This window comes from Pristiophorus japonicus, chromosome 3 (genome assembly GCF_044704955.1).
Source record: "Pristiophorus japonicus isolate sPriJap1 chromosome 3, sPriJap1.hap1, whole genome shotgun sequence".
Classification (NCBI taxonomy): Eukaryota; Metazoa; Chordata; class Chondrichthyes; family Pristiophoridae; genus Pristiophorus; species Pristiophorus japonicus.
The window spans coordinates 328,316,565-328,340,679 of record NC_091979.1 but is presented as its reverse complement, the minus strand read 5'-3'; the positions used below and the strand labels follow the sequence as shown (position 1 = coordinate 328,340,679).

The 24,115-nt window shown below is 43.1% G+C and overlaps 8 non-coding genes across 8 annotated transcripts; all 8 read right to left on the bottom strand.

Moving 5' to 3' along the window:
* Positions 1-2,673: 2,673 nt before the first annotated feature.
* trnav-cac (transfer RNA valine (anticodon CAC)) lies at positions 2,674-2,746 on the bottom strand. The gene has a single exon. It is a non-coding gene; the product is annotated as a tRNA-Val (tRNA).
* Positions 2,747-5,386: 2,640 nt separating this feature from the next.
* trnav-cac (transfer RNA valine (anticodon CAC)) lies at positions 5,387-5,459 on the bottom strand. The gene has a single exon. It is a non-coding gene; the product is annotated as a tRNA-Val (tRNA).
* Positions 5,460-8,133: 2,674 nt separating this feature from the next.
* On the bottom strand, positions 8,134-8,206 carry trnav-aac (transfer RNA valine (anticodon AAC)). Its single transcript has one exon. It is a non-coding gene; the product is annotated as a tRNA-Val (tRNA).
* Positions 8,207-10,881: 2,675 nt separating this feature from the next.
* On the bottom strand, positions 10,882-10,954 carry trnav-aac (transfer RNA valine (anticodon AAC)). The gene has a single exon. It is a non-coding gene; the product is annotated as a tRNA-Val (tRNA).
* Positions 10,955-13,629: 2,675 nt separating this feature from the next.
* Positions 13,630-13,702, bottom strand: trnav-aac (transfer RNA valine (anticodon AAC)). Its single transcript has one exon. It is a non-coding gene; the product is annotated as a tRNA-Val (tRNA).
* A 2,674-nt stretch (positions 13,703-16,376) lies between these two features.
* On the bottom strand, positions 16,377-16,449 carry trnav-aac (transfer RNA valine (anticodon AAC)). The gene has a single exon. It is a non-coding gene; the product is annotated as a tRNA-Val (tRNA).
* Positions 16,450-19,123: 2,674 nt separating this feature from the next.
* On the bottom strand, positions 19,124-19,196 carry trnav-aac (transfer RNA valine (anticodon AAC)). Its single transcript has one exon. It is a non-coding gene; the product is annotated as a tRNA-Val (tRNA).
* A 2,671-nt stretch (positions 19,197-21,867) lies between these two features.
* Positions 21,868-21,940, bottom strand: trnav-cac (transfer RNA valine (anticodon CAC)). The gene has a single exon. It is a non-coding gene; the product is annotated as a tRNA-Val (tRNA).
* Positions 21,941-24,115: the final 2,175 nt, after the last annotated feature.

Below are 24,115 nucleotides of genomic sequence, written 5' to 3'. Positions count from 1 at the left end.
TGTGCCAGTAACATTGTTGGGAACATAACCAGAGCTTTAACCTCAACAGCTGCACTACGCTTCTGGAGCTTGTGTCACGAGAATAGAATGACGGTGCTATATTTAGCAAGGTTGTGAGTGAGGCAGGAATTGATCCCGTGTTTCTCTGCCTTTATACATAGGAACAGGAGTGGCCATTCCTCAGCAAGTGGTTAGAATCTGGAATACACTGCTCTAAAGGGCGGTGGAGTCAGACTCAATCTTATCTTTCAAAACGTAGCTGGATAAGTATCCGAATGAAAAAAATTGCACAGCTGTGGGTAAATGACAGGGGAGTGAGACTTGTTGAGAGTTGGCATGGGCTCGACGGGCTGCAACCATTCCCTTATTCTTTGATTCTATAAGTTAGTGGCACATTTAATAGTGTGTATGTCAGCAGAATATTGAAAGGAACATGGATTCAGTCGGCACAACGAGAGGCATCTGATTCAGAAGATTCGGGTGCACGAAAATTCGGGTTTAATGACTTTAAAAGCATAATTTTTGTTTTGTGAAGATTCGGTCGGAGAAATGTTTGGGAAAATAATTTTTTGCTGAAAAGGGCTCAGCACTTCATCTTCTTTTTGGCTGTTCGGGCCACACTGCTTTTCGATGGTATTCTTCCAGAATGTATATTTTCTTTGCTGTTTCACAATAACCAGTCCCTTGCACTACAGTCTATCTCACTGTTTCCAACGTCTCATGGACATGTTTCCAGCAATGAACATTTTGAAGCAGACTTATAAAGCACAGTGTCCAAAATGGTTTATGGATTCAGAGGTAAAGTGCAGAGCACAGCTAAGTTATTCAATTAAGGACTCTCCTTCAGTTAACATTTCTTTAGTTGTGCAAATGAAGATCATCAGTCAATTAATGATGTTTTCCCATGAAGGCAGGATAACATTTAATGATTATGCATTTTCTAAGTAAAAGCCCATGTGATTGAGGGCGAAGTGGCAAATTGGATCCAAATTTGGCTCAGAGGCAGGAAGCAAAGGGTAATGTTTGATGGGTGTTTTTGTGACTGGAAGGATGTTTCCAGTGGGGTTCCACAGTTTTCAGTGCCAGATCCATTGCTTTTTATGGTATTTATCAATGAACTAAACTTGAATATAGGTGTTATGATTACGAAGTTTTCACGTGTTATTAAAATAGGCAGTGTGATTGATAATGAAGAAGAAAGCTGGAGACTCCAGGAAGAAATCAATCAACTGATAAGGAAGTAGAGCAGTGGCAAATGGAATTTAATCCAGAGATGTGAGAAATCGCGCATTTGTGGAGGGCTAACAAGGAAAGGGAATACACATCAACTGGTATGACATTGAGAAGTGTAGAGGAACAAAGGTAACTGGGATTGCTTGTCCACAGATCCCTGAAGGTAGCTGGTCAGGTGGAAAAGTTGGTTTAGAAGTCATATGGAATGGTTGCATTTATTGGCAGAAGCAAGGAACAGAACAGCAAGTGGGTTTTGCTAGAACTGTATAAAATTCTGGTTAGGCCACAGCTGGAGTACTGCGTGCAGTTCTCGTCACCGCATTGAAGGAAGGACGTGAATACGCTGGAGAGGGTACAGAGGAGGTTTACGTAGATGTTGCCGGGAGTAGAGCAACTTTGCTATGAGGACAGATTGGATAGGATGGGTTTGTTTTCCTTGGAACAGAGGAGGCTGATGGGCGACAGCATTAAGGTGTATATAAAAAGGAGGGGCCTAGATATTGTTGATTAACAGGGTCTATTTCACATAGTGGAGTGGTCAACAACCAGGCTGCATAATTTAAAAGTAATTAGTGTAAGGGTTAAAGGGGATTTGAAGTGAACATTCTGCATGCAGATGTTTGTGGGGGTCTCAAACTCACTGCCTGAAAGTGTGGTGCAGGCAGAAACCCTCACCACATTTAACAAGTACTGAGATGTGCACATGAAATGCAATAAGGTGCAGGGGGACACATCTAAAACTGGACATTTGTTGGCCGGTGCAGATACGATGGGCTTAAATGACTCCTTCCATGCTGTAAACCTCTATGATGATATAATTATCGGTTAGGATTTCTTTCATGATGCGAAACGTGGCAATCAGATAATTAATGGTGTTTCCAGTGAAGAAGTGTTCGTGCAAGCTGGGGCTCGAACTCAGGAAGCTGAGATGAAGCATCTTATGAGGCTGCTGTTTGGTGTACGGGGAGCGTTGTCTCGAACGGTGGCATTTTGCAGCCCAGTGAAGGGCGGTGAACCGCTGTTTGATGCTGCATTCTCCGCTTTCCGCCGACAGCGGCTGATTGGAGAGTGTGAGATCGGAAGTTAGGGCTTGTCCCGCCCTCACTCACTCTGGAGCTGGGGAAGAGCGATTAGTCGATGGGTTTGTTTGTGGCTTTAATTTTCTGTTGTGAAGCGTGGTGGCGTGGCAGGATCCTTTAATAATCTCTCACAGCTGACCTGAATGCACGGAATGTGCAGCTTTGAGATATGGTTTCTCCAGCGTCAGGGCTGGAAACGGGAGGGAGTGAGAGACACTGTGTAGAATTTGAGTGTGAACAGAACTGCAGAGAGAAATCAGCAAATGGACCAGCATCGTGAGACACTGCACTCTGTTCATCTTGAAGCACTAATATGAATGATTTAATTTTATCCAATCATTAATTGAACACGTTTGCATAATGTTTCCGCCCGGTTTCAAACCGGGGACTTTTCGCGTGTGAGGCGAACGTAATAACCACTACACTACGGAAACGCTGTGCCAGTAACGTTGTTGGGAACATAACCAGAGCTTTAACCTCAACAGCTGGACTACACTTCTGGAGCTTGTGTCACGAGAATAGAATGACGGTGCTGTATTTCGCAAGGTTGTGAGTGAGGCAGGAATTGATCCCGTGCTTCTCTGCCTTTATACATCGGAACAGGAGTGGCCATTCCTGAGCAAGTGGTTAGAATCTGGAATACACTGCTCTAAAGGGCGGTGGAGTAAGACTCAATCTTATCTTTCAAAACGGAGTTGGATAAGTATCCGAATGAAAAAAATTGCACAGCTGTGGATAAATGACAGGGGAGTGAGACTTGTTGATAGTTGGCATGGGCTCGACGGGCTGCAACCATTCCCTTATTCTTTGATTCTATAAGTTAGTGGCACATTTAATACTGTTCATGTCAGCAGAATATTGAAAGGCACATGGATTCAGTCGGCACAACGAGAGGCATCTGATTCAGAAGATTCGGGTGCACGACAATTCGGGTTTAATGACTTTAAAAGCATCATTTTTGTTTTGTGAAGATTCGGTCAGTGAAATGTTAGGGAAAATAATTTTTTGCTGAAAAGGGCTCAGCACTTCATCTTCTTTTTGGCTGCTTGGGTCACACTTCTTTTCGATGGTATTCTTCCAGAATGTATATTTTCTTTGCTGTTTCACAATAACTAGTCCCTTGCACTACAGTCTATCTCACTGTTTCCAACGTCTCATGTACATGTTACCAGCAATGAACATTTTGAAGCAGACTTCTAAAGCACAGTGTCCAAAATGGTTCATGGCATCAGAGGTAAAGTGCAGAGCACAGATAAGTTATTCAATTAAGGACTCTCCTTCAGTTAACATTTCTTTAGTTGTGCAAATGAAGATCATCAGTCAATTAATGATGTTTTCCCATGAAGGCAGGATAACATTTAATGATTATGCATTTTCTAAGTAAAAGCCCATGTGATTCAGGGCGAAGTGGCATATTAGATCCAAATTTCGGTGTTATTGTGACTGGAAGGATGTTTCCAGTGGGGTTCCGCAGTTTTCAGTGCCAGATCCATTGCTTTTTATGGTATTTATCAATGATCTAAACTTGAATATAGGTGTTATGATTACGAAGTTTTCAGGTGTTATTAAAATAGGCAGTGTGGTTGATAATGAAGAAGAAAGCTGGAGACTCCAGGAAGATATCAATCAACTGATAAGGAGGTAGAGCAGTGGCAAATGGAATTTAATCCAGAGATGTGAGAGATCGCGCATTTGTGGAGGGCTAACAAGGAAAGGGAATACACATCAACTGGTATGACATTGAGAAGTGTAGAGGAACAAAGGTAACTGGGATTGCTTGTCCACACATCCCTGAAGGTAGCTGGCCAGTTGGAAAAGTTGGTTAAGAAGTCATATGGAATGGTTGCATTTATTGGCAGAAGCAAGGAACAGAACAGCAAGTGGGTTATGCTAGAACTGTATAAAATTCTGGTTAGGCCACAGCTGGAGTACTGCGTGCAGTTCTAGTCACCGCATTGAAGAAAGGACGTGAATACGCTGGAGAGGGTACAGAGGAGATTTACGTACATGTTGCCGGGAGTGGAGCAACTTTGCTATGAGGACAGATTGGATAGGATAGGTTTGTTTTCCTTGGAACAGAGGAGGCTGATGGGCGACAGCATTGAGGTGTATAAAAATAGGAGGGGCCTAGATATTGTTGATTAAAAGTGTCTATTTCACATATTGGAGTGGTCAACAACCAGGCTGCATAATTTAAAAGTAATTAGTGTTAGGGTTAAAGGGGATTTGAAGTGAACATTCTGCATGCAGATGTTTGTGGGGGTCTCAAACTCACTGCCTGAAAGTGTGGTGCAGGCAGAAACCCTCACCACATTTAACAAGTTCTTAGATGTGCACATGAAATGCAATAAGGTACAGAGGTACACACCTAAAACTGAGCATTTGTTGGCCGGTGCAGATACGATGGGCTTAAATGACTGCTTCCATGCTGTAAACCTCGATGATTATATAATTATCGGTTAGGATTACTTTCATGACGCAAAACGTGGCAATCAGATAATTGATGGTGTTTCCAGTGAAGAAGTGTTCGTGCAAGCTGGGGCTCGAACTCAGGAAGCTGAAATGAAGCATCTTTTGAGGCTGCTGTTTGGTGTACGGGGAGCGTTGTCTCGAACGGTGGCATTTTGCAGCCCAGTGAAGGGCGGTAAACCGCTGTTTGATGCTGCATTCTCCGCTTTCCGCCGGCAGCGGCTGATTGGAGAGTGTGGGAGCGGAAGTTAGGGCTTGTCCCGCCCTCACTCACTCTGGAGCTGGGGAAGAGCGATGAGTCGATGAGTTTGCTTGTCGCTTTAATTTTCTGTTGTGAAGCGTGGTGGCGTGGCAGGATCCTTTAATAATCTCTCACAGCTGACCTGAATGCACGGAATGTGCAGCTTTGAGATATGGTTTCTCCAGCGTCAGGGCTGGAAACGGGAGGGAGTGAGAGACACTGTGTCGAATTTGAGTGTGGACAGAACTGCAGAGAGAAATCAGCAAATGGAACAACATCGTGAGACACTGCACTCTGTTAACATTGAACCACCAATATGAATGATTTAATTTTATCTTATCATTAATTGAACACGTTTGCATAATGTTTCCGCCCGGTTTCGAAACGGGGACCTTTCGCGTGTGAGGCGAACATGATAACCACTACACTACGGAAACGCTGTTGCATTAATATTGTTGGGAACATAACCAGAGCTTTAACCTCAACAGCTGGACTACACTTCTGGAGCTTGTGTCACGAGAATCGAACAACGGTGCTACATTTAGCAAGGTTGTGAGTGTGGCAGGAATTGATATCGTGTTTCTCTGCCTTTATACATAGGAACAGGAGTGGCCATTCCTCAGCAAGTGGTTAGAATCTGGAATACACTTCTCTGAAGGGCGGTGGAGTCAGACTCAATCTTATCTTTCAAAACGGAGTTGGATAAGTATCCGAATGAAAAAAATTGCACAGCTGTGTGTAAATGACAGGGGCGTGAGATTTGTTGAGAGTTGGCATGGGCTCGACGGGCTGCATCCATTCCCTTATTCTTTGATTCTATAAGTTAGTGGCACATTTAATAGTGTGCATGTCAGCAGAATATTGAAAGGGACATGGATTCAGTCGGCACAACGAGAGGCATCTGATTCAGAAGATTCGGGTGCACGAAAATTCGGGTTTAATGACTTTAAAAGCATCATTTTTCTTTTGTGAAGATTCGGTCAGAGAAATGTTTGAAAAAGAATTTTTTGCTTAAAGGGGCTCAGCACTTCATTTTCTTTTTGGCTGTTAGGGCCACACTTCTTTTCGATGGTATTCTTCCAGAATGTATATTTTCTTTGCTGTTTCACAATAACCAGTCCCTTGCACTGCAGTCTATCTCACTGTTTCCAACGTCTCATGTACATGTTACCAGCAATGAACATTTTGAAGCAGATTTCTAAAGCACAGTGTCCAAAATGGTTTATGGATTCAGAGGTAAAGTGCAGAGCACAGATAAGTTATTCAATTAAGGATTCTCCTTCAGTTAACATTTCTTTAGTTGTGCAAATGAAGATCATCAGTCAATTAATGATGTTTTCCCATGAAGGCAGTATAACATTTAATGATTATGCATTTTCTAAGTAAAAGCCCATGTGATTCAGGGCGAAGTGGCAAATTGGATCCAAATTTGGCTCAGAGGCAGGAAGCAAAGGGTAATGTTTGATGGGTGTTTTTGTGACTGGAAGGATGTTTCCAGTGTGGTTCCACAGTTTTCAGTGCCAGATCCATTGCTTTTTATGGTATTTATCAATGATCTAAACTTGAATATAAGTATTATGATTACGAAGTTTTCAGGTGTTATAAAAATAGGCAGTGTGGTTGATAATGAAGAAGAAAGCTGGAGACTCCAGGAAGATATCAATCAACTGATAAGGGGGTAGAGCAGTGGCAAATTGAACTTAATCCAGAGATGTGAGAGATCGCGCATTTGTGGAGGGCTAACAAGGAAAGGGAATACACATCAACTGGTATGACATTGATAAGTGTAGAGAAACAAAGGTAACTGGGATTGCTTGTCCACAGATCCCTGAAGGTAGCTGGCCAGTTGGAAAAGTTGATGAAGAATTCATATGGAATGGTTGCATTTATTGGCAGAAGCAAGGAACAGAAAAGCAAGTGGGTTATGCTAGAACTGTATAAAATTCTGGTTAGGCCACAGCTGGAGTACTGCGTGCAATTCTGGTCACCGCATTGATGGAAGAACGTGAATACGCTGGAGAGGGTACAGAGGAGATTTACGTAGATGTTGCCGGGAGTGGAGCAACTTTGCTATGAGGACAGATTGGATAGGATGGGTTTGTTTTCCTTGGAACAGAGGAGGCTGATGGGCGACCGCATTGAGGTGTATAAAAATAGGAGGGGCCTAGATATTGTTGATTAAAAGGGTCTATTTCACATAGTGGAGTGGTCAACAACCAGGCTGCATAATTTAAAAGTAATTAGTGTAAGGGTTAAAGGGGATTTGAAGTGAACATTCTGCATGCAGATGTTTGTGGGGGTCTCAAACTCACTGCCTGAAAGTGTGGTGCAGGCAGAAACCCTCACCACATTTAACCAGTTCTGAGATGTGCACATGAAATGCAATAAGGTGCAGGGGTACACACCTAAAACTGGGCATTTGTTGGCTGGTGCAGATACGATAGGCTTAAATGACTCCTTCCATGCTGTAAACCTCTATGATTATATAATTATCGGTTAGGATTACTTTCATGATGCAAAACGTGGCAATCAGATAATTAATGGTGTTTCCAGTGAAGAAGTGTTCGTGCAAGCTGGGTCTCGAACTCAGGAAGCTGAGATGAAGCATCTTATGAGGCTGCTGTTCGGTGTACGGGGAGCGTTCTCTCGAACGCTGGCATTTTGCAGCCCAGTGAAGAGCGGTAAACCGCTGTTTGATGCTGCATTCTCCGCTTTCCGCCGGCAGCGGCTGATTGGAGAGTGTGGGAGCGGAAGTTAGGGCTTTTCCCGCCCTCACTCACGCTGGAGCTGGGGAAGAGCGATTAGTCGATGGGTTTGTTTGTGGCTTTAATTTTCTGTTGTGAAGCGTGGTGGCGTGGCAGGATTCTTTCATAATCTCTCACAGCTGACCTGAATGTACGGAATGTGCAGCTTTGAGATATGGTTTCTCCAGCGTCAGGGCTGGAAACGGGAGGGAGTGAGAGACACTGTGTAGAATTTGAGTGTGAACAGAACTGTAGAGAGAAATCAGCAAATGGAACAGCATCGTGAGACACTGCACTCTGTTAACATTGAACCACTAATGTGAATGATTTAATTTTATCTTATCATTAATTGAACACGTTTGCAAAATGTTTCCGCCCGGTTTCGAACCGGGGACCTTTCGCGTGTTAGGCGAACGTGATAACCACTACACTACGGAAACGCTGTGGCAGTAACATTGTTGGGAACATAACCAGAGCTTTAACCTCAACAGCTGGACTACACTTCTGGAGCTTGTGTCACGAGAATAGAATAACGGTGCTATATTTAGCAAGGTTGTGAGTGTGGCAGGAATTGATCCCGTGTTTCTCTGCCTTTATACATAGGAACAGGAGTGGCCATTCCTCAGCAAGTGGTTAGAATCTGGAATACACTTCTCTAAAGGGCGGTGGAGTCAGACTCAATCTTATCTTTCAAAACGGAGTTGGATAAGTATCCGAATGAAAAAAATTGCACAGCTGTGGGTAAATGACAGGGGAGTGAGACTTGTTGAGAGTTGGCATGGGCTCGACGGGCTGCATCCATTCCCTTATTCATTGATTCTATAAGTTAGTGGCACATTTAATAGTGTGCATGTCAGCAGAATATTGAAAGGGACATGGATTCAGTCGGCACAACGAGAGGCATCTGATTCAGAAGATTCCGGTGCATGAAAATTCGGGTTTAATGACTTTAAAAGCATCATTTTTCTTTTGTGAAGATTCGGTCAGAGAAATGTTTGAAAAATAATTTTTTGCTGAAAAGGGCTCAGCACTTCATCTTCTTTTTGGCTGTTAGGGCCACACTTCTTTTCGATGGTATTCTTCCAGAATGTATATTTTCTTTGCTGTTTCACAATAACCAGTCCCTTGCACTACAGTCTATCTCACTGTGACCAACGTCTCATATACATGTTACCAGCAATGAACATTTTGAAGCAGACTTCTAAAGCACAGTGTCCAAAATGGTTTATGGATTCAGAGCTAAAGTGCAGAGCACAGATAAGTTATTCAATTAAGGACTCTCCTTCAGTTAACATTTCTTTAGTTGTGCAAATGAAGATCATCAGTCAATTAATGATGTTTTCCCATGAAGGCAGGATAACATTTAATGATTATGCATTTTCTAAGTAAAAGCCCATGTGATTCAGGGAGAAGTGGCAAATTGGATCCAAATTTGGCTCACAGGCAGGAAGCAAAGGGTAATGTTTGATGGGTGTTTTTGTGACTGGAAGCATGTTTCCAGTGGGGTTCCACAGTTTTCAGTGCCAGATCCATTGCTTTTTATGGTATTTATTAATGATCTCAACTTGAATATAAGTGTTATGATTTCGAAGTTTTCAGGTGTTATTAAAATAGGCAGTGTGGTTGATAATGAAGAAGAAAGCTGGAGACTCCAGGAAGATATCAATCAACTGATAAGGGGGTAGAGCAGTGGCAAATTGATATTTAAACCAGAGATGTGAGAGATCGCGCATTTGTGGAGGGCTAACAAGGAAAGGGAATACACATCAACTGGTATGACATTGAGAAGTGTAGAGGAACAAAGGTAACTGGGATTGCTTGTCCACAGATCCCTGAAGGTAGCTGACCAGTTGGAAAAGTTGATTAAGAAGTCATATGGAATGGTTGCATTTATTGGCAGAAGCAAGGAACAGAACAGCAAGTGGGTTGTGCTAGAACTGTATAAAATTCTGGTTAGGCCACAGCTGGAGTACTGCGTGCAGTTCTGGTCACCGCATTGAAGGAAGAACGTGAATACGCTGGAGAGGGTACAGAGGAGATTTACGTAGATGTTGCCGGGAGTGGAGCAACTTTGCTATGAGGACAGATTGGATAGGATGGGTTTATTTTCCTTGGAACAGAGGAGGCTGATGGGCGACCGCATTGAGGTGTATAAAAATAGGAGAGGCCTAGATATTGTTGATTAAAAGGGTCTATTTCACATAGTGGAGTGGTCAACAACCAGGCTGCATAATTTAAAAGTAATTAGTGTAAGGGTTAAAGGGGATTTGAAGTGAACATTCTGCATGCAGATGTTTGTGGGGGTCTCAAACTCACTGCCTGAAAGTGTGGTGCAGGCAGAAACCCTCACCACATTTAACCAGTTCTGAGATGTGCACATGAAATGCAATAAGGTGCAGGGGTACACACCTAAAACTGGGCATTTGTTGGCTGGTGCAGATACGATAGGCTTAAATGACTCCTTCCATGCTGTAAACCTCTATGATTATATAATTATCGGTTAGGATTACTTTCATGATGCAAAACGTGGCAATCAGATAATTAATGGTGTTTCCAGTGAAGAAGTGTTCGTGCAAGCTGGGTCTCGAACTCAGGAAGCTGAGATGAAGCATCTTATGAGGCTGCTGTTCGGTGTCCGGGGAGCGTTCTCTCGAACGCTGGCATTTTGCAGCCCAGTGAAGAGCGGTAAACCGCTGTTTGATGCTGCATTCTCCGCTTTCCGCCGGCAGCGGCTGATTGGAGAGTGTGGGAGCGGAAGTTAGGGCTTTTCCCGCCCTCACTCACGCTGGAGCTGGGGAAGAGCGATTAGTCGATGGGTTTGTTTGTGGCTTTAATTTTCTGTTGTGAAGCGTGGTGGCGTGGCAGGATGCTTTCATAATCTCTCACAGCTGACCTGAATGTACGGAATGTGCAGCTTTGAGATATGGTTTCTCCAGCGTCAGGGCTGGAAACGGGAGGGAGTGAGAGACACTGTGTAGAATTTGAGTGTGAACAGAACTGTAGAGAGAAATCAGCAAATGGAACAGCATCGTGAGACACTGCACTCTGTTAACATTGAACCACTAATGTGAATGATTTAATTTTATCTTATCATTAATTGAACACGTTTGCAAAATGTTTCCGCCCGGTTTCGAACCCGGGACCTTTCGCGTGTTAGGCGAACTTGATAACCACTACACTACGGAAACGCTGTGGCAGTAACATTGTTGGGAACATAACCAGAGCTTTAACCTCAACAGCTGGACTACACTTCTGGAGCTTGTGTCACGAGAATAGAATAACGGTGCTATATTTAGCAAGGTTGTGAGTGTGGCAGGAATTGATCCCGTGTTTCTCTGCCTTTATACATAGGAACAGGAGTGGCCATTCCTCAGCAAGTGGTTAGAATCTGGAATACACTTCTCTAAAGGGCGGTGGAGTCAGACTCAATCTTATCTTTCAAAACGGAGTTGGATAAGTATCCGAATGAAAAAAATTGCACAGCTGTGGGTAAATGACTGGGGAGTGAGACTTGTTGAGAGTTGGCATGGGCTCGACGGGCTGCATCCATTCCCTTATTCATTGATTCTATAAGTTAGTGGCACATTTAATAGTGTGCATGTCAGCAGAATATTGAAAGGGACATGGATTCAGTCGGCACAACGAGAGGCATCTGATTCAGAAGATTCCGGTGCATGAAAATTCGGGTTTAATGACTTTAAAAGCATCATTTTTCTTTTGTGAAGATTCGGTCAGAGAAATGTTTGAAAAATAATTTTTTGCTGAAAAGGGCTCAGCACTTCATCTTCTTTTTGGCTGTTAGGGCCACACTTCTTTTCGATGGTATTCTTCCAGAATGTATATTTTCTTTGCTGTTTCACAATAACCAGTCCCTTGCACTACAGTCTATCTCACTGTGACCAACGTCTCATATACATGTTACCAGCAATGAACATTTTGAAGCAGACTTCTAAAGCACAGTGTCCAAAATGGTTTATGGATTCAGAGCTAAAGTGCAGAGCACAGATAAGTTATTCAATTAAGGACTCTCCTTCAGTTAACATTTCTTTAGTTGTGCAAATGAAGATCATCAGTCAATTAATGATGTTTTCCCATGAAGGCAGGATAACATTTAATGATTATGCATTTTCTAAGTAAAAGCCCATGTGATTCAGGGAGAAGTGGCAAATTGGATCCAAATTTGGCTCACAGGCAGGAAGCAAAGGGTAATGTTTGATGGGTGTTTTTGTGACTGGAAGCATGTTTCCAGTGGGGTTCCACAGTTTTCAGTGCCAGATCCATTGCTTTTTATGGTATTTATCAATGATCTCAACTTGAATATAAGTGTTATGATTTCGAAGTTTTCAGGTGTTATTAAAATAGGCAGTGTGGTTGATAATGAAGAAGAAAGCTGGAGACTCCAGGAAGATATCAATCAACTGATAAGGGGGTAGAGCAGTGGCAAATTGATATTTAAACCAGAGATGTGAGAGATCGCGCATTTGTGGAGGGCTAACAAGGAAAGGGAATACACATCAACTGGTATGACATTGAGAAGTGTAGAGGAACAAAGGTAACTGGGATTGCTTGTCCACAGATCCCTGAAGGTAGCTGACCAGTTGGAAAAGTTGATTAAGAAGTCATATGGAATGGTTGCATTTATTGGCAGAAGCAAGGAACAGAACAGCAAGTGGGTTGTGCTAGAACTGTATAAAATTCTGGTTAGGCCACAGCTGGAGTACTGCGTGCAGTTCTGGTCACCGCATTGAAGGAAGAACGTGAATACGCTGGAGAGGGTACAGAGGAGATTTACGTAGATGTTGCCGGGAGTGGAGCAACTTTGCTATGAGGACAGATTGGATAGGATGGGTTTATTTTCCTTGGAACAGAGGAGGCTGATGGGCGACCGCATTGAGGTGTATAAAAATAGGAGAGGCCTAGATATTGTTGATTAAAAGGGTCTATTTCACATAGTGGAGTGGTCAACAACCAGGCTGCATAATTTAAAAGTAATTAGTGTAAGGTTTAAAGGGGATTTGAAGTGAACATTCTGCATGCAGATGTTTGTGGAGGTCTCAAACTCACTGCCTGAAAGTGTGGTGCAGGCAGAAACCCTCACCACATTTAACCAGTTCTTAGATGTGCACATGAAATGCATTAAGGTGCAGGGGTACACACCTAAAACTGGGCATTTGTTGGCCGGTGCAGATACGATGGGCGTAAATGACTCATTCCATGCTGTAAACCTCGATGATTATATAATTATCGGTTAGGATTACTTTCATGATGCAAAACGTGGCAATCAGATAATTAATGCTGTTTCCAGTGAAGAAGTGTTCGTGCAAGCTGGGGCTCGAACTCAGGAAGCTGAGATGAAGCATCTTATGAGGCTGCTGTTCGGAGCACGGGGAGCGTTGTCTGGAACGGTGGCATTTTGCAGCCCAGTGAAGGGCGGTAAACCGCTGTTTGATGCTGCATTCTCCGCTTTCCGCCGGCAGCGGCTGATTGGAGAGTGTGGGAGCGGAAGTTAGGGCTTGTCCCGCCCTCACTCACTCTGGAGCTGAGGAAGAGCGATTAGTCGATGGGTTTGTTTGTGGCTTTAATTTTCTGTTCTGAAGCCTGGTGGCGTGGCAGGATCCTTTAATAATCTCTCACAGCTGACCTGAATGCACGGAATGTGCAGCTTTGAGATATGGTTTCTCCAGCGTCAGGGCTGGAAACGGGAGGGAGTGAGAGACACTGTGTAGAATTTGAGTGTGAACAGAACTGTAGAGAGAAATCAGCAAATGGAACAGCATCGTGAGACACTGCACTCTGTTAACATTGAACAACTAATATGAATGATTTAATTTTATCTTCTCATTAATTGAACACGTTTGCATAATGTTTCCGCCCGGTTTCGAACCGGGGACTTTTCGCGTGTTAGGCGAACGTGATAACCACTACACTACAGAAACGCTGTGGCATTAAGATTGTTGGGAACATAACCAGAGCTTTAACCTCAACAGCTGGACGACACTTCTGGAGCTTGTGTCACGAGAATAGAATGACGGTGCTATATTTAGCAAGGTTGTGAATGTGGCAGGAATTGATCCCGTGTTTCTCTGCCTTTATACATAGGAACAGGAGTGGCCATTCCTCAGCAAGTGGTTAGAATCTGGAATACACTTCTCTAAAGGGCGGTGGAGTCAGACTCAATCTTATCTTTCAAAACGGAGTTGGATAAGTATCCGAATGAAAAAAATTGCACAGCTGTGGGTAAAAGACAGGGGAGTGAGACTTGTTGAGAGTTGGCATGGGCTCGACGGGCTGCATCCATTCCCTTATGCTTTGATTCTATAAGTTAGTGGCACATTTAATAGTGTGCATGTCAGCAGAATATTGAAAGGGACATGGATTCAGTCGGCACAACGAGAGGCATCTGATTCAGAAGATTCCGGTGCATGAAAATTCGGGTTTAATGACTTTAAAAGCATCATTTTTCTTTTGTGAAGATTCGGTCAGAGAAATGTTTGAAAAATAATTTTTTGCTGAAAAGGGCTCAGCACTTCATCTTCTTTTTGGCTGTTAGGGCCACACTTCTTTTCGATGGTATTCTTCCAGAATGTATATTTTCTTTGCTGTTTCACAATAACCAGTCCCTTGCACTGCAGTCTATCTCACTGTTTCCAACGTCTCATGTACATGTTACCAGCAATGAACATTTTGAAGCAGACTTCTAAAGCACAGTGTCCAAAATGGTTTATGGATTCAGAGGTAAAGTGCAGAGCACAGATAAGTTATTCAATTAAGGATTCTCCTTCAGTTAACATTTCTTTAGTTGTGCAAATGAAGATCATCAGTCAATTAATGATGTTTTCCCATGAAGGCAGTATAACATTTAATGATTATGCATTTTCTAAGTAAAAGCCCATGTGATTCAGGGCGAAGTGGCAAATTGGATCCAAATTTGGCTCAGAGGCAGGAAGCAAAGGGTAATGTTTGATGGGTGTTTTTGTGACTGGAAGGATGTTTCCAGTGTGGTTCCACAGTTTTCAGTGCCAGATCCATTGCTTTTTATGGTATTTATCAATGATCTAAACTTGAATATAAGTATTATGATTACGAAGTTTTCAGGTGTTATTAAAATAGGCAGTGTGGTTGATAATGAAGAAGAAAGCTGGAGACTCCAGGAAGATATCAATCAACTCATAAGGGGGTAGAGCAGTGGCAAATTGAATTTAATCCAGAGATGTGAGAGATCGCGCATTTGTGGAGGGCTAACAAGGAAAGGGAATACACATCAACTGGTATGACATTGATAAGTGTAGAGAAACAAAGGTAACTGGGATTGCTTGTCCACAGATCCCTGAAGGTAGCTGGCCAGTTGGAAAAGTTGATGAAGAATTCATATGGAATGGTTGCATTTATTGGCAGAAGCAAGGAACAGAAAAGCAAGTGGGTTATGCTAGAACTGTATAAAATTCTGGTTAGGCCACAGCTGGAGTACTGCGTGCAGTTCTGGTCACCGCATTGAAGGAAGAACGTGAATACGCTGGAGAGGGTACAGAGGAGATTTACGTAGATGTTGCCGGGAGTGGAGCAACTTTGCTATGAGGACAGATTGGATAGGATGGGTTTGTTTTCCTTGGAACAGAGGAAGCTGATGGGCGACCGCATTGAGGTGTATAAAAATAGGAGGGGCCTAGATATTGTTGATTAAAAGAGTCTATTTCACATAGTGGAGTGGTCAACAACCAGGCTGCATAATTTAAAAGTAATTAGTGTAAGGGTTAAAGGGGATTTGAAGTGAACATTCTGCATGCAGATGTTTGTGGGGGTCTCAAACTCACTGCCTGAAAGTGTGGTGCAGGCAGAAACCCTCACCACATTTAACCAGTTCGCAGATGTGCACATGAAATGCAATAAGGTGCAGGGGTACACACCTAAAACTGGGCATTTGTTGGCCGGTGCAGATACGATGGGCGTAAATGACTCTTTCCATGCTGAAAAACTCTATGATTATATAATTATCGGTTAGGATTACTTTCATGATGCAAAACGTGGCAATCAGATAATTAATGCTGTTTCTAGTGAAGAAGTGTTCGTGCAAGCTGGGGCTCGAACTCAGGAAGCTGAGATGAAGCATCTTATGAGGCTGCTGTTCGGAGCACGGGGAGCGTTTTCTGGAACGGTGGCATTTTGCAGCCCAGTGAAGGGCGGTAAACCGCTGTTTGATGCTGCATTCTCCGCTTTCCGCCGGCAGCGGCTGATTGGAGAGTGTGGGAGCGGAAGTTAGGGCTTGTCCCGCCCTCACTCACTCTGGAGCTGAGGAAGAGCGATTAGTCGATGGGTTTGTTTGTGGCTTTAATTTTCTGTTGTGAAGCGTGGTGGCGTGGCAGGATCCTTTAATAATCTCTAACAGCTGACCTGAATGCACGGAATGTGCAGCTTTGAGATATGGTTTCTCCAGCGTCAGGATTGGAAACGGGAGGGAGTGAGAGACACTGTGTAGAATTTGAGTGTGAACAGAACTGTAGAGAGAAATCAGCAAATGGAATAGCATCGTGAGACACTGCACTCTGTTAACATTGAACCACTAATCTGAATGATTTAATTTTAACTTATAATTAATTGAACACGTTTGCATAATGTTTCCGCCCGGTTTCGAACCGGGGACCTTTCGCGTGTTAGGCGAACGTGATAACCACTACACTACGGAAACGCTGGTGCAGTAACATCGTTGGGAACTTAACCAGAGCTTTAACCTCAACAGCTGGACTACACTTCTGGAGCTTGTGTCACGAGAATCGAATAACGGTGCTATATTTAGCAAGGTTGTGAGTGTGGCAGGAATTGATCCCGTGTTTCTCTTCCTTTATACATAGGAACAGGAGTGGCCATTCCTCAGCAAGTGGTTAGAATCTGGAATACACTTCTCTAAAGGGCGGTGGAGTCAGACTCAATCTTATCTTTCAAAACGGAGTTGGATAAGTATCCGAATGAAAAAAATTGCACAGCTGTGGGTAAATGACAGGGGAGTGAGACTTGTTGAGAGTTGGCATGGGCTCGACGGGCTGCATCCATTCCCTTATGCTTTGATTCTATAAGTTAGTGGCACATTTAATAGTGTGCATGTCAGCAGAATATTGAAAGGGACATGGATTCAGTCGGCACAACGAGAGGCATCTGATTCAGAAGATTCCGGTGCATGAAAATTCGGGTTTAATGACTTTAAAAGCATCATTTTTCTTTTGTGAAGATTCGGTCAGAGAAATGTTTGAAAAAGAATTTTTTGCTGAAAAGGGCTCAGCACTTCATCTTCTTTTTGGCTGTTAGGGCCACACTTCTTTTCGATGGTATTCTTCCAGAATGTATATTTTCTTTGCTGTTTCACAATAACCAGTCCCTTGCACTGCAGTCTATCTCACTGTTTCCAACGTCTCATATACATGTTACCAGCAATGAACATTTTGAAGCAGACTTCTAAAGCACAGTGTCCAAAATGGTTTATGGATTCAGAGGTAAAGAGCAGAGCACAGATAAGTTATTCAATTAAGGATTCTCCTTCAGTTAACATTTCTTTAGTTGTGCAAATGAAGATCATAAGTCAATTAATGATGTTTTCCCATGAAGGCAGGATAACATTTTATGATTATGCATTTTCTAAGTAAAAGCCCATGTGATTCAAGGCGAAGTGGCAAATTGGATCCAAATTTGGCTCAGAGGCAGGAAGCAAAGGGTAATGTTTGATGGGTGTTTTTGTGACTGGAAGGATGTTTCCAGTGGGGTTCCACAGTTTTCAGTGCCAGATCCATTGCTTCTTATGGTATTTATCAATGATCTAAACTTGAATATAGGTGTTATGATTACGAAGTTTTCAGGTGTTATTAAAATAGGCAGTGTGGTTGATAATGAAGAAGAAAGCTGGAGACTCCAGGAAGATATCAATCAACTGATAAGGGGGTAGAGCAGTGGCAAATGGAATTTAATCCAGAGATGTGAGAGATCGCGCATTTGTGGAGGGCTAACAAGGAAAGGGAATACACATCAACTGGTATGACATTGAGAAGTGTAGAGGAACAAAGGTAACTGGGATTGCTTGTCCACAGATCCCTGAAAGTAGCTGACCAGTTGGAAAAGTTGATTAAGAAGTCATATGGAATGATTGCATTTATTGGCAGAAGCAAGGAACAGAGCAGCAAGTGGGTTGTGCAAGAACTGTATAAAATTCTGGTTAGGCCACAGCTGGAGTACTGCGTGCAGTTCTGGTCACCGCATTGAAGGAAGAACGTGAATACACTGGAGAGGGTACAGAGGAGATTTACGTAGATGGTGCCTGGAGTGGAGCAACATTGCTATGAGGACAGATTGGATAGGATGGGTTTGTTTTCCTTGGAACAGAGGAGGCTGATGGGCGACCGCATTGAGGTGTATAAAAATAGGAAAGGCCTAGATATTGTTGATTAAAAGGGTCTATTTCACATAGTGGAGTGGTCAACAACCAGGCTGCATAATTTAAAAGTAATTAGTGTAAGGGTTAAAGGGGATTTGAAGTGAACATTCTGCATGCAGATGTTTGTGGGGGTTTCAAACTCACTGCCTGAAAGTGTGGTGCAGGCAGAAAGCCTCACCACATTTAACAAGTTCTTAGATGTGCACATGAAATGCAATAAGGTGCAGGGGGACACACCTAAAACTGGGCATTTGTTGGCCGGTGCAGATACGTTGGGCGTAAATGACTCCTTCCATGCTGTAAACCTCTATGATTATATAATTATCGGTTAGGATTACTTTCATGATGCAAAACGTGGCAATTAGATAATTAATGCTGTTTCCAGTGAAGAAGTGTTCGTGCAAGCTGGGGCTCGAACTCAGGAAGCTGAGATGAAGCATCTTATGAGGCTGCTGTTCGGAGCACGGGGAGCGTTGTCTGGAACGATGGCATTTTGCAGCCCAGTGAAGGGCGGTAAACCGCTGTTTGATGCTGCATTCTCCGCTTTCCGCCGGCAGCGGCTGATTGGAGAGTGTGGGAGCGGAAGTTAGGGCTTGTCCCGCCCTCACTCACTCTGGAGCTGAGGAAGAGCGATTAGTCGATGGGTTTGTTTGTGGCTTTAATTTTCTGTTGTGAAGCGTGGTGGCGTGGCAGGATCCTTCAATAATCTCTCACAACTGACCTGAATGCACGGAATGTGCAGCTTTGAGATATGGTTTCTCCAGCGTCAGTGCTGGAAGCGGGAGGGAGTGAGAGACACTGTGTAGAATTTGAGTGTGAACAGAACTGTAGAGAGAAATCAGCAAATGGAACAGCATCGTAAGACACTGCACTCTGTTAGCATTGAACCACCAATATGAATGATTTAATTTTATCTTATCATTAATTGAACACGTTTGCATAATGTTTCCGCCCGGTTTTGAACCGGGGACCTTTCGCGTGTTAGGCGAACGTGATAACCACTACACTACGGAAACGCTGGTGCAAGAACATCGTTGGGAACATAACCAGAGCTATAACCTCAACAGCTGGACTACACTTCTGGAGCTTGTGTCACGAGAATCGAATAACGGTGCGATATTGCAAGGTTGTGAGTGTGGCAGGAATTGTTCCCGTGTTTCTCTGCCTTTATACATAGGAATAGGAGTGGCCATTCCTCAGCAAGTGGTTAGAATCTGGAATACACTTCTCTAAAGGGCGGTGGAGTCAGACTCAATCTTATCTTTCAAAACGGAGTTGGATAAGTATCCGAATGAAAAAAATTGCACAGCTGTGGGTAAATGACAGGGGAGTGAGACTTGTTGAGAGTTGGCATGGGCTCGACGGGCTGCATCCATTCCCTTATTCTTTGATTCTATAAGTTAGTGGCACATTTAATAGTGCGCATGTCAGCAGAATATTGAAAGGGACATGGATTCAGTCGACACAACGAGAGGCATCTGATTCAGAAGATTCGGGTGCACGAAAATTCGGGTTTAATGACTTTAAAAGCATCATTTTTCTTTTATGAAGATTCGGTCAGAGAAATGTTTGAAAAATAATTTTTTGCTGAAAAGGGCTCAGCACTTCATCTTCTTTTTGGCTGTTAGGGCCACACTTCTTTTCGATGGTATTCTTCCAGAATGTATATTTTCTTTGCTGTTTCACAATAACCAGTCCCTTGCACTACAGTCTATCTCACTGTTTCCAACGTCTCATGTACATGTTACCAGCAATGAACATTTTGAAGCAGACTTCTAAAGCACGGTGTCCAAAATGGTTTATGGATTCAGAGCTAAAGTGCAGAGCACAGATAAGTTATTCAATTAAGGACTCTCCTTCAGTTAACATTTCTTTAGTTGTGCAAATGAAGATCATCAGTCAATTAATGATGTTTTCCCATGAAGGCAGGAAAACATTTAATGATTATGCATTTTCTAAGTAAAAGCCCATGTGATTCAGGGCGCAGTGGCAAATTGGATCCAAATTTGGCTCACAGGCAGGAAGCAAAGGGTAATGTTTGATGGGTGTTTTTGTGACTGGAAGGATGTTTCCAGTGGGGTTGCACAGTTTTCAGTGCCAGATCCATTGCTTTTTATGCTATTTATCAATGATCTAAACTTGAATATAATTGTTATGATTACGAAGTTTTCAGGTGTTATTAAAATAGGCAGTGTGGTTGATAATGAAGAAGAAAGCTGGAGACTCCAGGAAGATATCAATCAACTGATAAGTGGGTAGAGCAGTGGCAAATTGAATTAAACCAGAGATGTGAGAGATCGCGCATTTGTGGAGGTCTAACAAGGAAAGAGAATACACATCAACTGGTATGACATTGAGAAGTGCAGAGGAACAAAGGTAACTGGGATTGCTTGTCCACAGATCCCTGAAGGTAGCTGGTCAGTTGGAAAAGTTGGTTAAGAAGTCATATGGAATGGTTGCATTTATTGGCAGAAGCAAGGAACAGAACAGCAAGTGGGTTTTGCTAGAACTGTATAAAATTCTGGTTAGGCCACAGCTGGAGTACTGCGTGCAGTTCTAGTCACCGCATTGAAGGAAGGACGTGAATACGCTGGAGAGGGTACAGAGGAGATTTACGTAGATGTTGCCGGGAGTAGAGCAACTTTGCTATGAGGACAGATTGGATAGGATGGGTTTGTTTTCCTTGGAACAGAGGAGGCTGATGGGCGACAGCATTAAGGTGTATATAAAAAGGAGGGGCCTAGATATTGTTGATTAACAGGGTCTATTTCACATAGTGGAGTGGTCAACAACCAGGCTGCATAATTTAAAAGTAATTAGTGTAAGGGTTAAAGGGGATTTGAAGTGAACATTCTGCATGCAGATGTTTGTGGGGGTCTCAAACTCACTGCCTGAAAGTGTGGTGCAGGCAGAAACCCTCACCACATTTAACAAGTTCTGAGATGTGCACATGAAATGCAATAAGGTGCAGGGGGACACATCTAAAACTGGACATTTGTTGGCCGGTGCAGATACGATGGGCTTAAATGACTCCTTCCATGCTGTAAACCTCTATGATTATATAATTATCGGTTAGGATTACTTTCATGATGCAAAACGTGGCAATCAGATAATTAATGGTGTTTCCAGTGAAGAAGTGTTCGTGCAAGCTGGGGCTCGAACTCAGGAAGCTGAGATGAAGCATCTTATGAGGCTGCTGTTTGGTGTACGGGGAGCGTTGTCTCGAACGGTGGCATTTTGCAGCCCAGTGAAGGGCGGTAAACCGCTGTTTGATGCTGCATTCTCCGCTTTCCGCCGGCAGCGGCTGATTGGAGAGTGTGGGAGCGGAAGTTTGGGCTTGTCCCGCCCTCACTCACTCTGGAGCTGGGGAAGAGCGATTATTCGATGGGTTCGTTTGTGGCTTTAATTTTCTGCTGTGAAGCGTGGTGGCGTGGCAGGATCCTTTAATAATCTCTCACAGCTGACCTGAATGCACGGAATGTGCAGCTTTGAGATATTGTTTCTCCAGCGTCAGGGCTGGAAACGGGAGGGAGTGAGAGACACTGTGTAGAATTTGAGTGTGAACAGAACTGCAGAGAGAAATCAGAAAATGGACCAGCATCGTGAGACACTGCACTCTGTTAATATTGAACCACTAATATGAATGATTTAATTTTATCTAATCATTAATTGAACACGTTTGCATAATGTTTCCGCCCAGTTTCGAACCGGGGATCTTTCGCGAGTGAGGCGAACGTGATAACCACTACACTACGGAAACGCTGTGCCAGTAACATTGTTGGGAATATAACCAGAGCTTTAACCTCAACAGCTGGACTACGCTTCTGGAGCTTGTGTCACGAGAATAGAATGACGGTGCTATATTTAGCAAGGTTGTGAGTGAGGCAGGAATTGATCCCGTGTTTTTCTGCCTTTATACATAGGAACAGGAGTGGCCATTCCTCAGCAAGTGGTTAGAATCTGGAATACACTGCTCTAAAGGGCGGGAATGTCAGACTCAATCTTATCTTTCAAAACGGAGTTGGATCAGTATCCGAATGAAAAAAAGTTGCACAGCTGTGGGTAAATGACAGGGGAGTTATACTTGTTGAGAGATGGCATGGACTCGACGGGCTGCAACCATTCCCTTATTCATTGATTCTATAAGTTAGTGGCACATTTAATAGTGTGCATGTCAGCATAATATTGAAAGGGACATGGATTCAGTCGGCACAACGAGAGGCATCTGATTCAGAAGATTCGGGTGCACGAAAATTCGGGTTTAATGACTTTAAAAGCATAATTTTTATTTTGTGAAGATTCGGTCAGAGAAATGTTTGGGAAAAGAAGTTTTTCCTGAGAAGGGCTCAGCACTTCATCTTCTTTTTGGCTGTTAGGGCCACACTTCTTTTCGATGTTATTTTTCCAGAATGCATATTTTCTTTGCTGTTTCACAATAAGCAGTCCCTTGCACTACAGTCTATCTCACTGTTTCCAACGTCTCATGTACATGTTACCAGCAATGAACATTTTGAAGCAGACTTCTAAAGCACAGTGTCCAAAATGGTTTATGGATTCAGAGGTAAAGTGCAGAGCACAGCTAAGTTATTCAATTAAGGACTCTCCTTCAGTTAACATTTCTTTAGTTGTGCAAATGAAGATCATCAGTCAATAAATGAGGTTTTCCCATGAAGGCAGGATAACATTTAATGATTATGCATTTTCTAAGTAAAAGCCCATGTGATTCAGGGCGAAGTGGCAAATTGGATCCAAATTTGGCTCAGAGGCAGGAAGCAAAGGGTAATGTTTGATGGGTGTTTTTGTGACTGGAAGGATGTTTCCAGTGGGGTTCCACAGTTTTCAGTGCCAGATCCATTGCTTTTTATGCTATTTATCAATGAACTAAACTTGAATATAGGTGTTATGATTACGAAGTTTTCAGGTGTTATTAAAATAGGCAGTGTGATTGATAATGAAGAAGAAAGCTGGAGACTCCAGGAAGATATCAATCAACTGATCAGGGGGTAGAGCAGTGGCAAATGGAATTTAATCCAGAGATGTGAGAGATCGCGCATTTGTGGAGGGCTAACAACGAAAGGGAATACACATCAACTGGTATGAAATTGAGAAGTGTAGAGGAACAAAGGTAACTGGGATTGCTTGTCCACAGATCCCTGAAGGTAGCTGGTCAGTTGGAAAAGTTGGTTAAGAAGTCATATGGAATGGTTGCATTTATTGGCAGAAGCAAGGAACAGAACAGCAAGTGGGTTTTGCTAGAACTGTATACAATTCTGGTTAGGCCACAGCTGGAGTACTGCGTGCAGTTCTAGTCACCGCATTGAAGGAAGGACGTGAATACGCTGGAGAGGGTACAGAGGAGATTTACGTAGATGTTGCCGGGAGTGGAGCAACTTTGCTCTGAGGACAGATTGGATAGGATGGGTTTGTTTTCCTTGGAACAGAGGAGGCTGATGGGCGACAGCATTAAGGTGTAAATAAAAAGGAGGGGCCTAGATATTGTTGATTAAAAGGGTCTATTTCACATAGTGGAGTGGTCAACAACCAGGCTGCATAATTTAAAAGAAATTAGTGTAAGGGTTAAAGGGGATTTGAAGTGAACATTCTGCATGCAGATGTTTGTGGGGGTCTCAAACTCACGGCCTGAAAGTGTGGTGCAGGCAGAAACCCTCACCACATTTAACAAGTTCTGAGATGTGCACATGAAATGCAATAAGGTGCAGGGGGACACACCTAAAACTGGACATTTGTTGGCCGGTGCAGATACGATGGGCTTAAATGACTCCTTCCATGCTGTAAACCTCTATGATTATATAATTATCGGTAAGGATTACTTTCATGATGCAAAACGTGGCAATCAGATAATTAATGGTGTTTCCAGTGAAGAAGTGTTCGTGCAAGCTGGGGCTCGAAGTCAGGAAGCTGAGATGAAGCATCT